Source organism: Scyliorhinus torazame, chromosome 12, assembly GCF_047496885.1.
Source record: "Scyliorhinus torazame isolate Kashiwa2021f chromosome 12, sScyTor2.1, whole genome shotgun sequence".
In the NCBI taxonomy this organism is placed as follows: domain Eukaryota; kingdom Metazoa; phylum Chordata; class Chondrichthyes; order Carcharhiniformes; family Scyliorhinidae; genus Scyliorhinus; species Scyliorhinus torazame.
In genome coordinates, this window is record NC_092718.1 from 201873152 (window position 1) to 201887038 (window position 13887).

Below are 13887 nucleotides of genomic sequence, written 5' to 3' on the forward strand. Positions count from 1 at the left end.
GCAATCCCGTGAGACGTTGCAATGCAAATCCCACCAATTGTGGGCGGGATCCCTTTTAGGCAAATCTGCATACTAGAGCGAGACAGCTAATTGCACTGTAAGGTGCAGATTCCCGAGGCACCAGTGGTGTTGGAATCTATCCCCTTCACCTCAGAGACCTTGGGCGAGCACCATTCAGTACTGGTCTCCACAACTCGGTGAAAGACGCTCTTTGGTCTGCCCGAAACTTGCTGATCTTCCAGTGCAAAGAGCTGTCCTTGTTGATTCCCAAATTTCTTTCTCCGTCAGTCTGGCCTCAATAAAGGTCGAGATGGATTTGCACGTAAAAAGAAGTTATTTTATTTAGCTTGCAAGCTTAATTCATCTCACAGAAACATAAGAGACATCCAGTCTCCTACACCCCAGAAAGCGAATGAACAAAGAGACAAAGGGATCTCTGCAAATCAATTCAAATGGTATCAAGTTTCACATACTCGACGCCCATAGGTCAGCCTATATCCCTCCTGACCTGTTTGATCTATTCTGATTGGCTCACTTCCAATCCCTTTCTCTGGCCCCTATCAATGCAGCATCACTCTCATAGACACACCTCTTCCTGTTTTTTCCATGCGGTCTCAAATCCCTTTGTCTCTATCTGCTAGAATCAAAGTGGCTTATTTCTACATTACATTAACTAATATCTCTAAAGTAACTATTTTATATCACATTCGTCATCCTCGACCGAGTGTTGCAGACTGGCACATTCCAAGGTCCAGGACTACGTGCTGAGGGACGCACTCAAGCTTGGGGCAGCTGCTGCATAGGCGCAATGGGGAAAGACCACTGTGTAAGGTCTTACCAGCAAATGTACACCGAGGGGCGGGTAACAGTGTAAACCCCCCTCGGTCTGAGCCATTAACACTCCAATGTATAAAAGAAACATGACAATGTAAATGTTTAAGAAAGAATTATAATGTAAAGAGCAATATGTGTGTAATGCTATCAAAATTGAATGGAAGAAAGTCAAGGGAATGTGTAACTCTGATGGAAATGTACAGTCAAGACAATTCGAAATGTTCTGTAATGTTTAGGATAGATTTTATGAATAAAGTATATTTTTGGGGGAAAAAAAACTGGTCTCCACAAATAGGGGCCAGACGGAATGATACTCAGGGGGTCTCCCAGGGTATAGCAGGCCCACAGGTGCATGCCCTACGGACAGTATGGTACCGTGGCATGGCTGGTGCCACCAGGGCACTCTGGCACTGCCAACCTGGCAACCCTGGCAGTGCCACCTGGGTGCCAGCTTGGGACTCTCGGTCAATGGTCTTTTCCAGTGTTCCTCAATTCTTATCCTCGAAACAGGAGACCCCCAGGTTTTAGAAAACTTGCACAAGCAGCTCCAAGCATTGAAGTGTGGGATTTGGAAAAGGCAAACGATGTTTGGCGAATCTAATTGAATTTTCTGATGAAGGTGAGCAGACAGAGGGAAGGCAGTGGAGGTTATCTGTATGGGTTTGAAGAAAGAATTTGACAAAGTACCACACAAAGGGCTGGTTAACAAAATAGAGGCTCATTGGATAAAAGGGCCAATGTCACCTTGCACCAAAAAATTGGCTTCAGGACAAAAAACAGTGAGTTGTGGTACATGATTCTTTCTCTGACAGGAGAATGGACTGTGGTGTTCTCCAAGGGCCGCTGATAGGATTATTGCTTTTTGAGTCAGATGTCAGAATAGAGAATAAAATTTCCAAATCTGCTGATGATAGATACCAAATTGGAGGGAGGGAAAGTAGTGAGGATGTTACCAATCAACGAGGGCTGTGACTAGTGGTGTTCCGCAGGGATCAGTGCTGGGACCTTTGCTGTTTGTAGTATATATAAATGATTTGGAGGAAAATGTAACTGATCTGATTAGTAGGTTTGCAAATGACCCAAAGGTTGGTGGAATTGCGGATAGCGATGAGGACTGTCAGAGGATACAGCAGGATTGAGATTGTTTGGAGACTTGGCTGGAGAGATGGCAGATGGAGTTTAATCCGGACAAATGTGAGGTAATGCATTTTGGAAGGTCTAATGCAGGTAGGGAATATACAGTGAATGGTAGAACCCTCAAGAGTATTGAAAGTCAGAGCGATCTAGGTGTACAGGTCCACAGGTCACTGAAAGGGGCAACACAGGTGGAGAAGGTAGTCAAGAAGGCATACGGCATGCTTGCTTTCATTGGCCGGGGCATTGAGTATAAGAATTGGCATGTCATGTTGCAGCTGAATAGAGCCTTAGTTACACCACACTTGGAGTATAGTGTTCAATTCTGGTCGCCACACTACCAGAAGGATGAGGAGGCTTTAGAGAGGGTGCAGAGGAGATTTACCAGGATGTTGCCTGCTATGGAGGGCATTAGCTATGAGGAGCGGTTGAATAAACTTGATTTGTTCTCACTGGAACGACGGAGGTTGAGGGGCGACCTGGTCGAGGTCTACAAATTATGAGGTGCATAGACAGAGTGGATAGTCAGAGGCTTTTCCCCAGGGTAGAGGGGTCAATTACTAGGGGGCATAGGTTTAAGGTGCGAGGGGCAAGGTTTAGGGGAGATGTACGAGGCAAGTTTTTACACAGAGGGTAGTGGGTGCCTGGAACTTGCTGCCGGAGGAGGTGGTGGAAGCAGGGACGATAGTGACATTTAAGGGGCATCTTGACAAATACATGAATAGGATGGGAATAGAGGGATATGGACCCAGGAAGTGTAGAAGATTTTAGTTTAGACGGGCAACATGGTCGGCACGGGCTTGGAGGGCTGAAGGGCCTGTTCCTGGGCTGTACTTTTCTTTGTTCTTTGTAACAAGAGCAGGACATGGCTAGGGAAATGGACAGAAGGGTGGTTGATGGACTTTAGTGCAGAGAGGTGTGGCAGAAGGGATAGGGAGAGACAACACAGACTTAATGGGTGGGTAGGTAGGATCAGGCCCCTCCCACTGACGGGATCTCCTGGTTCCGCTGAAGTCGGTCCTTCGCGATGGGCTCCCCGGTGGTGGGGTGGGTGAGTCACGCAAATGACCATAGACTTTGGCGGGTCAGATGATCCCATGACTCCCCCCACCCGCCAAGGGGGGGGGGGGGGTGAGGTTGGGAGCTGTAAAACACCAGCTAATGACACTGTTCTAAGGAGCATAAAAGGACGAAGGGACCTGAGGGTTCATGTGCTTGAATCTTTGAAAATAGCAGGGTTAGCAAAGCAAATGGGGTCTTCAGCTTCATAACTTGAGGTATTGAGTACAAAAGCCCAGGTTATCCTGAACCTTTATAAGCCTCTGGTGAAGCCACAACTATTGTACAGCGTCCAGTTCTGGTCACCACACTTTAGGCTGGATGTGAAGGTCCTTGAAAGGGCGCAGAGGAGATTTACCAAAATAACTCCAGGGCTGAGGGGCTTTAGATCCAAGGTTAGGCTGGAGAAGGTCAGGCTGTTTCCCCTTTGAACAAAGGAGATTGAGGGGTGATTTAATAGAGGCCTAGAAGATGATGTCAAATCAGCATAAGGTGGATAAAGAAAATCTGTTCCCATTAGCTGATGGTGCATGGGCTACAGGACACATGTTTAATGTTTTGGGTTGGGGGGGGGGGGGGGGGGGGGGGGTTGCAGTGGTGGTAGAGGGAGTGGAAATGGGAGGAGTATTTTTTTTAGGCAGAGTGGTACTGACTCTGAGCCCACCGTCTGCAAGGGTGGTGAAAGTGGTGGGTGATTTCAAAAGGAAATTGCACGGGCACTTAAGGGAAATGCCGTAGCCGGACTATGGGCCAGAGCAGGGAAATGGGGCTGACTGGGATGCTCGATAGAGAGCTGGCACGAACCTCATGAGTAGAATGATCTTCGCGTACAGTTACATAGATATAGAACATACAGTGCAGAAGGAGGCCATTCAGCCCATCGAGTCTGCGCCGACCCACTTTAAGCCCTCACTTCCACCCTGTCCCCGTAACCCAATAACCCCGCCTCACCTTTTTGGACACTAAGGGCAATTTAGCATGTCCAATCCACCTAACCTGCACGTCTTTGGACTGTGGGAGGAAACCGGAGCACCTGGAGGAAACCCGCGCAGACACGGGGCGAACGTGCAGACTCTGCACAGGCAGTGACCCAAGCGGGAATCGAACCTGGGTCACTGGTGCTGTGAAGGAACAGTGCGACCAATTGTGCTGCCTTGAATCCACCTTCACCACTCTCCCAGGCAGCATATTCCAAACCCCAACAGCTCTCTGAGTAGAAGAATGGCACGGATGCTATGGAAAAGTTCTGCATTTCCATAAAAATCAATGCTTTGCCAGTGATTCAGGTGAGCTTTGAAGGAAAGAGCTCAGACGTTTGTTTGGTGGGTGAGGTATTTTCTTCCTTTTTAAAATTTGTTTATTAAAACATTTTCCATAATAAACAAAACTATACAACACAATTAACCAAAATTATATACTGGAAGAAAGAGACGAATAAGCAAAAACACATGTTAACTTTAACCCCGAAAGCTACACTGAACCCCCTAACAGCTGACGGTCCCCGAGAGCAAGGCTCACACTTGTCCTCCACCCAGGAGAAAAATCCACTCATCCTCGCTTTCGGCAGATGCGCCCTGTGCACCACCTTGAGTTGCTTCAAACTTAGTCGAGCACACGAAGACGTGTGCTTGATCCAGCAAAGGGTCTCACTCCACACCTCACCACCCAGAATGCGACCAAATTCACCCTCCCATTTCATCCACACCTCACTCAACAGAGCTGATTCCACTGAGAGGATATGGCCGTTTATGCCCGAAATAGTCTCCCCATCACACCCAGCCAAAGGCAAAATCCTCTTCAACCGGGAAGAGGGTGGTGCCAAAGCAAAGGAGAGGAAAGTCTTGCGCAATAATCGCGAATCCGAAAATACCTGAAACGATTGGAACCCGGCTGTTGGAATGTCTCCGCCAGCTCCTTAAAACTGGCAAACCTCCCCTCCGCAAACAGGTCTCCAAATCTCTCCAAACACTTTCCCTCCCTTGACCTAAACGTTGTCAGAAACCACTGGCAGAAAAAGATGGTTGTTGCAGATGGGGGCGAGCGAAGACCTGGAAACCGGGCGTAAATTACTGTCTGAACTGCTTCCAGATTCTCAGGGTGGACACCACCAGTGAATTCAGGGAAAACGTAGCGGAGAGAAAGGCAATGACAAGGTTACTATCGCACCAAGGATCGAAACCATGCAGGAGATCGCATCCATTTGTTGTATGGGACCAAGATTGCTGAACCACAACAATATCTTCTGAATACTAGAACATAGAACATAGAACATTACAGCGCAGTACAGGACTTCGACCCTCGATGTTGCGCCGACCTGTGAAACCACTCTAAAGTACATCTACACTATTCCCTTATCGTCCATATGTCTATCCAATGACCATTTGAATGCCCTTAGTGTTGGCGAGTCCACTACTGTTGCAGGCAAGGCATTCCACGCCCTTACTACTCTCTGAGTAAAGAACCTACCTCTGACATCTGTCCTGTATCCATCTCCCCTCAATTTAAAGCTATGTCCCCTCGTGCTAGACATCACCATCTGAGGAAAAGGGCTCTCACTGTCCACCCTATCCGATCCTCTGATCATCTTGAATGCCAGAATTACTAACACCTCCTCCTTATGAACCTCAAGCCCTTCTAGTCTAGTAGCCTGAATCTAAGTATTCTCCTCGACAACATTGGCTGCCCACTTGGGTAGAGCCAAGCCCTCTGAATGTCTATCTCTTTGGAGCAAAGCCCCGCAATTCCTTGGAGTCTTACCCGCCCAAATAAAGGAGGACATTAATTTGTTGATTGTAACAAAAAAGGACTTGGGGAGAAAAATGGGGGGATATTGAAAAATAAATAAAAAATCTCGGGAGTACTTTCATCGTCATTGTCTGACCCCTGCCCGCCAAGGACAGGAGTGGTTATCCCACCTCTGTAGGTCTGACTTTACACTATCGACCTGATTAGTGATTTATGAAGTGAGGCCCAATTGTGGGACAACCGGACACTCATACAAACACAAGCAGTGGTGCCCCTATACAGTATTTGAATCCAGGAAGTAAACTTATGGCCATATCCCAACCTCCCAAGAATCTCAAACAGATATTCCCACTCCATTCTCCCAAATGCCTTTCAGGCATCTAGTGAAACAATCACTTCCGGTTCGGGCACCAAAGAGAGGATAAAGGACAATGTTTAGCAGGCGATATATATTGCTTGACAGTTGTTTACCCTTTTGTGAAGCCTCTCTGGTCCTCCGAGATCACCTCTGGAAGGCGGGGCTGCTGCCGCAATGCTAGCACTTAGGCAAGTAATTTAATTTTCACATGTAAGAGTGAGATGTGTCGATATGAACCACACTCTGTTGGGTTTTGTCTTCCTTGAGAATCAAGGAGATAGGGGCCTGTGTGGGGGTAAACGGCAATGAACCCTGGGATAAGGAAACATATCCAGAATTACAGGTACGAACTGCTCCACGAACGTCTTAGAACTGGGGAAGCCATCCGGGTCAGGGGCATTACCCGGCATCAACCCAATGCATTTTATCATTTCCTCTGGGCCCAACGGGGATTCCAACTCCTCGCTTCTCTCCCCCGCCCCTCCAGCTGCGATGGATAAGCTGTCCAAAACATTAGCCGTGACCGATCCCTCAGCTGGAGGCTCTGATCTATAGAGACCCCGATAGAACGATTCAAAAGCCGCATTAACCTAAGGAGGGGCGGAAACCAGGCTGCTGCTTGGGTTGCGTACCTGTACGCTCACCCGGGAAGCTACCTATCACTTCAGCTGATTGGCCTTCTTCCCATATTCATAAAAAAAACTGGGTTAGGGGCCTAATTAGGGTGTTCTTTCAGAGGGACAGTGCAGACTCGATGGGCCGAATGGACTCCTTCTGCACTGTAGGGATCTATGATTCTATGATCCTACTACCCCTTGAGCATCGCAGCTGCCCCATCACTCTGTCTGTTGACAATAGCTCAAATTGTGTCTGCAGCTATTTCCTACGTGCCAACAACTGCGGGATTAGGGCAAGTAATTACTCCTCGGGATTGGAATCCACCAGCCTCTGCTACTCCATCCTCGCTGTCATCGCCATGTGTGCTTTATAGGAGATAATCTCAGACCCTCAGGACCACCTTGAGGGCTTCCTACAGCCTGGTAGATGAGATCGACTCACGTTTATTAAATTTTATATAGTTCCCGATGGCGATGGACATGCGTTCACAAAATTTCTTGTTGGCTAACAATGTTGTGTCCAACCTCCATGGTGGACGCTGGGAGGGACCTGACTCTCGTGCCAAATCAACAAAGTGCGGGGCACAATCTGAAATCGCTGAATAACCAGCCACCAACACAGAAGGGATGAGAGGCCTATCCGCCACAAAGTAAATAGATCCGCGGGTATATCTATGACCTCCCCCCACCCCACCCATCTGCTCCATGAAAAACAACAAAGCTCTGGCCGGCCCTGATGGAGTCAGAGATTTGGGCTTGGGCCCATCCAGACTGGGGTTCAGAACACAATTTAGGTCTCCACCCAAAATAAGCTGATGTGAATCCAAATCGGGAAAGGGAGGCCCACATTACCCAAAAACACCGGAGTGCCCACCAAAGTGCCACGGACAATAACATGTCTGCCATTGGGGTCGGCCAAGGTCCGAGAGGCAGATAACTGAACGCTTTTATTAATTAATGTTGCTGCACCCCTGGCCCTGCCATCGAAGCCTGGATGAACGACTTGTCCTATCCACCTCTTCCGCAGCCTCGTCTGGTCCCTGACCCGCATGTGAGCGTCTTTCAAAAAATCATACTCTTCAGGTGAGCAAAAACTCTCAACCTTTGCACTGGATCATTCAACCCTCTGACATTCCAGGTGACCAAATGAATTTGGGTCTCCCACCCCCTCTCAGTCTGAAGTCAGCCGTTTCCACCCAGCGAGATTACCCATGAAATACATAAAAAGGTTCCGCCACCAGGCTCACCCAAGATGGCCGCCATACCAAATCCCAAAACAAAACAAAGAAAAGTCTGCAGGCACCGCCAGGCAAACTACCCCCCCACCCCATTCCCTTGGATACTACCACACCCAAATAGCCATATAAATAGAAGCAAGGCCGACGCAAACAACTAAAACCTACTTTTAACAAACCCAAACTTAAACAAAACAAGAACTCTAAGCCATTCTCTAAAAAACTACTATAATGAGTGGCAGCCAACCCTTCAACATCTCCCCTGTTAGCTAACTCTTAGGTTAACAGGGAGGCTCCCAACTAGGGTTAAGAAAAACAACAAAACACTAAAACCCCATAAACCTGACAGGGGGTTATATTTTTTCACAACAATCAAAACAGAACCCCACACAAAACTAAACCCCAAAATGTAAACATTCAACCCTAACAAGAACAGGAAAATACAAAAATAAATATGGAACCCCAATAATTCAACATGCTCGCAACCAACAACCAAAAAACTCAATCACACTGCGCCCAATCTGTATTTCTTAACAAGGGAGTCCGCCTCTCCCAGCGCATCAAATGAAGAGTCCTTTCCCTCAAAAGTCACTCTAAGCCGTGTCGGGTACACCACACCGAACCAGACTCCACTTTTGTATAGAGCAGCCTTGGCTTTGTTAAATGCAGCCCTCTTCTTCGCCAGCTCCTTCCCACATCTTGGTAAAACCTGATGGCGTGGCCTTCCCGTTTGAAGTCACATCGCTCCTTCGTCCATCTGAGAACCCACTCTTTCTCTCTGAAGCTCTGAAACTTGACTACTACTGCACGTGGTGGATCCTCATGACGAGGCCTCTGCTAAGGTGTACGGTGGGCTCAATTCAACTCAGGAAGGGACGTGAATCCACCCTCCCCCACCATCGTCCCGAACATCTCTGCAAAGTACTCCGCGGGCGTTGGGCCTTCCATCCCCTCTGGCAGCCCCACAATTCAAACGTTTTGCCTCCTGGACCGATTCTCCAAATCATTCACCTTGGCTTTCAATGATTTGTTCGATTCGGCCACAAAAGAGATCTCAGCTTCCAGTGAGGCGATCCCATCACTGTGGCTTGAAAGGGCCACTTCCGTATCTTTTATCGTGGCTCCATGGGCTTTCACAGTTTCATTGATCTTCTCTAGAGCCACTCGGGTGGGGTCCAAGGCCTTCTGCATTGATTTCCGGAGGTCACCCGACACAACTCGTCGGTGTTTATCAAATTCCTTCGCCAAGGTACTCGAAAGCACCTCGGCCATGAATGGAGTGGCTGGAGCCCCAGAGGCTGCCTCCGCCATTTTATCTGCTGAAGAGCTCTGAGAGGCCTCCGATTCCATTGGTGAACGTCTACTGTCCAACTTCTTTCCCCTGACTTTTCTGGAACTCCTGACATTTCACTCATAGAGGATCCTCATCCCATTAATTATGTGGGTTTTCAAAAGGAAATATCCCTGAAACTGAGAGAAAAGGGCAAAAAGTGCTGTCCTCCAGCGGGAAGACCTCGTGGCTGTCTTCCCCCTATATTACACCACCGGAAGTCCCCTCGATGAGGGAGTTTCATTAACAGAGCTGAGACAGGTGCCCACTCAAGGGGAAGGATTTTCCAGCCTTGCTGAGGCTGGGAGTAGAGGTAGGTGCGGCCCAAAAATATCGGCACAGGCCTGACCCCGTGTTTGGTGTCAGCCATTTTGACCAAGGTGAGTGCAGGGCCGAGCATGGCCAATTCCCCACCCACTTCCCTGCACTCAGAAAGTTGGGAACGTTTAACACCATATTACGGATTGAAAAACCAATGGATTGGAGGAGGGAGGAAAACAATGCGGAGGTAAAGAGATGCACCATTCAGAAACAGAATAAGAGATTGCACAAAGCGTCTAGACTGTGGGATTAAATGTAAGTACGGTCGAAAGTAAGGAAGGTTGGAAGAAAAAGAGAGAAAAGGAGGAAGAACTGAAGGAAGGTATGAAAAAAAGGAAGTAAAAACCTTATTTTGTGCTTAAACAAGTCCTGAGCACACTTATCACTTCACAATCCAGTTGGTGTGGTCTAAATGGGAATCAAGTAGAACTAGGAATGATGTTCTGCTCCCAGTGTTTGAAAAATTAGGATCCAAATTAAAACACAGAACATTTTTTTCTTTCATGGGATGAGGGCATTGCTAGCGAGGCCAGCATTCGTTGCCCATCCCTAATTGCCCTTAAACTGAGGGGCTTGCTAGGGCACTTCACAGGGCAGTTAAGGGTCAACCACATTGCCATGGGCCTGGAGTCATGTGTAGGCCAGACCAGGTGAGGATGGCAGATTTCCTTCCCTAAAGGACAGTAGCGAACCAGATGGGTTTTTACAATTGATGATAGTTTCATGATCACCATTACGAAGACTAACTTTATAATTCTATATTTTATTAATTGAATTTAAATTCCCCCAGATGGTGGGATTTGAACTCATGTCCTCCAGAGAATTAGACGAGACCTCTGGCTTACTAGTCCAGTAATATTAGCGCTACACCACTATCTTCCCTCAAGCTCTCGAAGGTAATAATCTCTGGATTGTTACCTGAGTCACATGGCCTAGATATAAGTAGGCTAGAGAAATAAACATGCTGCTCAAAGAATGGTGTGGGAAGAAGTGGTTTCAGTCCATGCGTCACTGGCATCAGTACTCAGGGAAGAATGAGCTATTCTGCTGCGATGGGCTACACTTGAACTCGGCTGGGACCATGTCCTGGCCAATTGTATAATTAGGGCTGTGGATAGGGCTTTAAAGTAACAGTGTGGAGACGGTTCAAGTGAAGGGAGGTTTAGAAATCCAAAGAGAAAGGTCGAGACATCAGAGGAGTGTAGCAATACACTTCGAACTGGGAAAAGGCTTAGAAAATCAGAGGCACAAAGGGGTTTAGGAGACCTGATTGAAGATTCTCTTAAGGTTAACGTGCAGGTTCAGACGGCAGTTAGGAAGGCAAATGCAATGTTAGCATTCATGTCGAGAGGGCTAGAATGCAAGAGCGGGGATGTACTTCTGAGTCTCTATAAGGCTCTGGTCAAACCCCATTTGGAGTATTGTGGGCAGTTTTGGGCCCCGTATCTAAGGAAGGAGGTACTGGCCTTGGAAAGGTCCGGAGGAGGTTCACAAGAATGATCCCTGTCATATGAGGAGCGGTTGAGATCTGTACTGGGAGTTTAGAAGGATGAGGGGGCATCTCATTGAAATTTACAGGATTCTGCAAGGATAGGATAGAGTGGATGTGGAGAGGATGTTTCCACTAGTAGGAGAAACTAGAACCAGAGGACACAGCCTCAGACTGAAGGGACGATCCTTTAAAACTGCGTTGAGGAGGAATTTCTTCAACTAGAGGGTGGTGAATCTGTGGAACTCTTTGCCGCAGAAGGTTGTGAAGGCCAAATCACTGAGGGTCTTTAAGACAGAGATAGATAGGTTCTTGATTAATAAGGGGATCAAGGGTTATGGGGACAAGGCAAGAGAATGGGGATGAGAAAAATATCAGCCATGCTTGAATGGACGCCAAATGACCTAATTCTGCTCGTATGTCTTATGGTCATATGTTACAGGTTAAGACAAGCATAATAGGACAGAAAGGGACAGAGAATTTAACAAAAAATTGTGCATCAACAAACAAGTTAGTTTCAGAGAATAGAAGTAAGAAAAATGAAATTAAATGTTCATTATCAGGATGACTGAAGCATCTGCAATAAGTTAGATGGATTAGTGGCACAAATCGAGGTAAAGGATTTTGATCTAATCACCATAATGGAAACATGGTTACAAGGTGATCAGGGTTGGGAAATAAATATTCCAGGGTACACAATATTTAGGAAAGACAGACAGAGCGGCAAAGGAGGCAGTGTAGTGCTGATTGGGGGGGGGAGGGGGGATAAAGGATGAAATAAGAGAGAATAGATATAGCCTCAGAAGATCATGATGTAGAATCAGTACTGACAATAATTAGAAATAGTAAGAGTCACAAGCCACTGTTGATAGTAGTTCATAGGTCCCCCTAACAGTAGTTATGCAATTAGAAATAGAATGAAACAAGAAATCATTGGAGTTTTTAACAAAGGCAATGTAATAATTGTGGGAGACTTTGATCTTAAGATAGACTGGGACAATCAAATTGGCAAGTGTGGTCTAGAAGATGAGTTTCTGAAAAGTGTTTGTGACAGTTTCTTGGATGAATATATTTTGGAACCAATTAGGGATGAAGCTATCTTGGACTTGGCATTGTGTAATGCAGCAGGGTATTAGCAATGTTGTGGTAAAAGATCCACCGGGAAACAGTGATCATTATATCATTGGATTCCAGGTTAAATTTGGAGTTACAAACAAGAACTTTAAACTTAAACAAAACCAATTGCATAGGTGTGAGAGTACAACTGACGAAGGTAAATTGGATGAATGGACTGAAATGCATGGCTGTAAATGAGTAGTGGAAAATATTTAATGAAACAATTCAGAAAGTCCAACAAAAATAAATTTCATGGAGAAACAAAAACTAAGCAAGAAAAACCCATCTGTGGTTCATTCAGAAAGTTAGGGATAATATTAGATTAAAAGAAGAGACTTAAAATATTGCAAAAGATAATAACAAATTTGAGAATTGGGAATGTTCTAGAAACCAGCTACAGGAAACAAAAAGTTGATCAAAAGGAAAAAAATCAAACATGAGATAAAACTAGCCAGTAATATAAGACTACCCAGTAAGATAAAGCAAATTGTAAAGCTTTTATAAATGTATAAAAAGGAAGAGGGTAGCTAAAGTTAATGTTAGTCCATTAGAATCAGAGACAGAAGAAATTATCATGGGGAATGAGGAAATGGTCGAGGCATTGAACTTTCTTTTGTCTGTCTTCATAGTAGAAGGCAAAAGTTTTATTTCCAGAAATAGATGGTAAACTAGGGGATAAAAAGTATGAGGGAATTAGAGAAATTAATATCAACAGAGAAAAAGTATTAGAGAAACGTAAGGGACTAAAATGGGACAACTCCCGGTTGATGGCCCCGACACAAGTGTTGTAAAGGAGATACCTACAGAAATAGTGCGTGCGCTGGCTGTGATTTTCCAGAATTCATTGGGTTTGGGAACACTTCCATTAGATTTGAAGTTGGCCAATGTTACTCCGCTTTTCAAGAAAGGTGAGAGAGAGAAAACAGGGGACTGTGGGCCAGTTAGCCTAACTTCAGTTGTTGGAAAAATGCTGGAATCTGTTATTAAGGAAGTGTTAACAATGTACCTAAAAAAACGTAGTATTATTTGCACATTCTCCCCGTGTCTGCGTGGGTTTCACTCCCACAACCCAAAAGATGTGCAGGCAAGGTGGAGTGCCCACGCTAAATTGCCACTTAACTGGAAAAAAATAATTGGGTGCTCTAAATTTATAAAAGAAAAAGAAAAGCATAGTATGGTTAGAACAAATCAATATGGCATTACTAAAGGGAAATCCTGTTTAACAAGTTTATTGGCACTTTTTGAGGATGTGACGAGTAAGGTAGATAAAGGGGAACCACCAGATGTCATATACCTGGATTTCAAAAAAGGCTTTTAATAAGGCGCCACACAAAAGATTAATAGACAAGATAAGGGTGCATAGAGTTGGAGATAATACATTAGCATGGATTGAGGATTGGTCAACACATAGGAAGCAGAGAATGGGCAGAAATGTAACTTTTTCAAGTTGGATGATGTGGCATAGTGGACTACTAAAATAGTCAGTGCTGGGGCCTCAGCTATTTTACAATCTATATCAATGAGTTAGATGAAGAGACAGTGGGCAATGTATCTAAGTTTGCTGATTATACAAAGCTAGGTGGAAAGGTAAAATGTAGGAAGGGCATAGAGAGGATGCAATTAGATATCGACAGGTTGGTGAGTGGATG

At 45.8% G+C, this 13887-nt stretch overlaps 1 protein-coding gene across 10 annotated transcripts in view; it reads right to left on the reverse strand.

Moving 5' to 3' along the window:
• LOC140386874 (hepatocyte nuclear factor 1-beta-like) overlaps positions 1–13887 on the reverse strand; it is a 133600-nt gene that overhangs the window by 41712 nt on the left and 78001 nt on the right. The window lies entirely within an intron of this gene.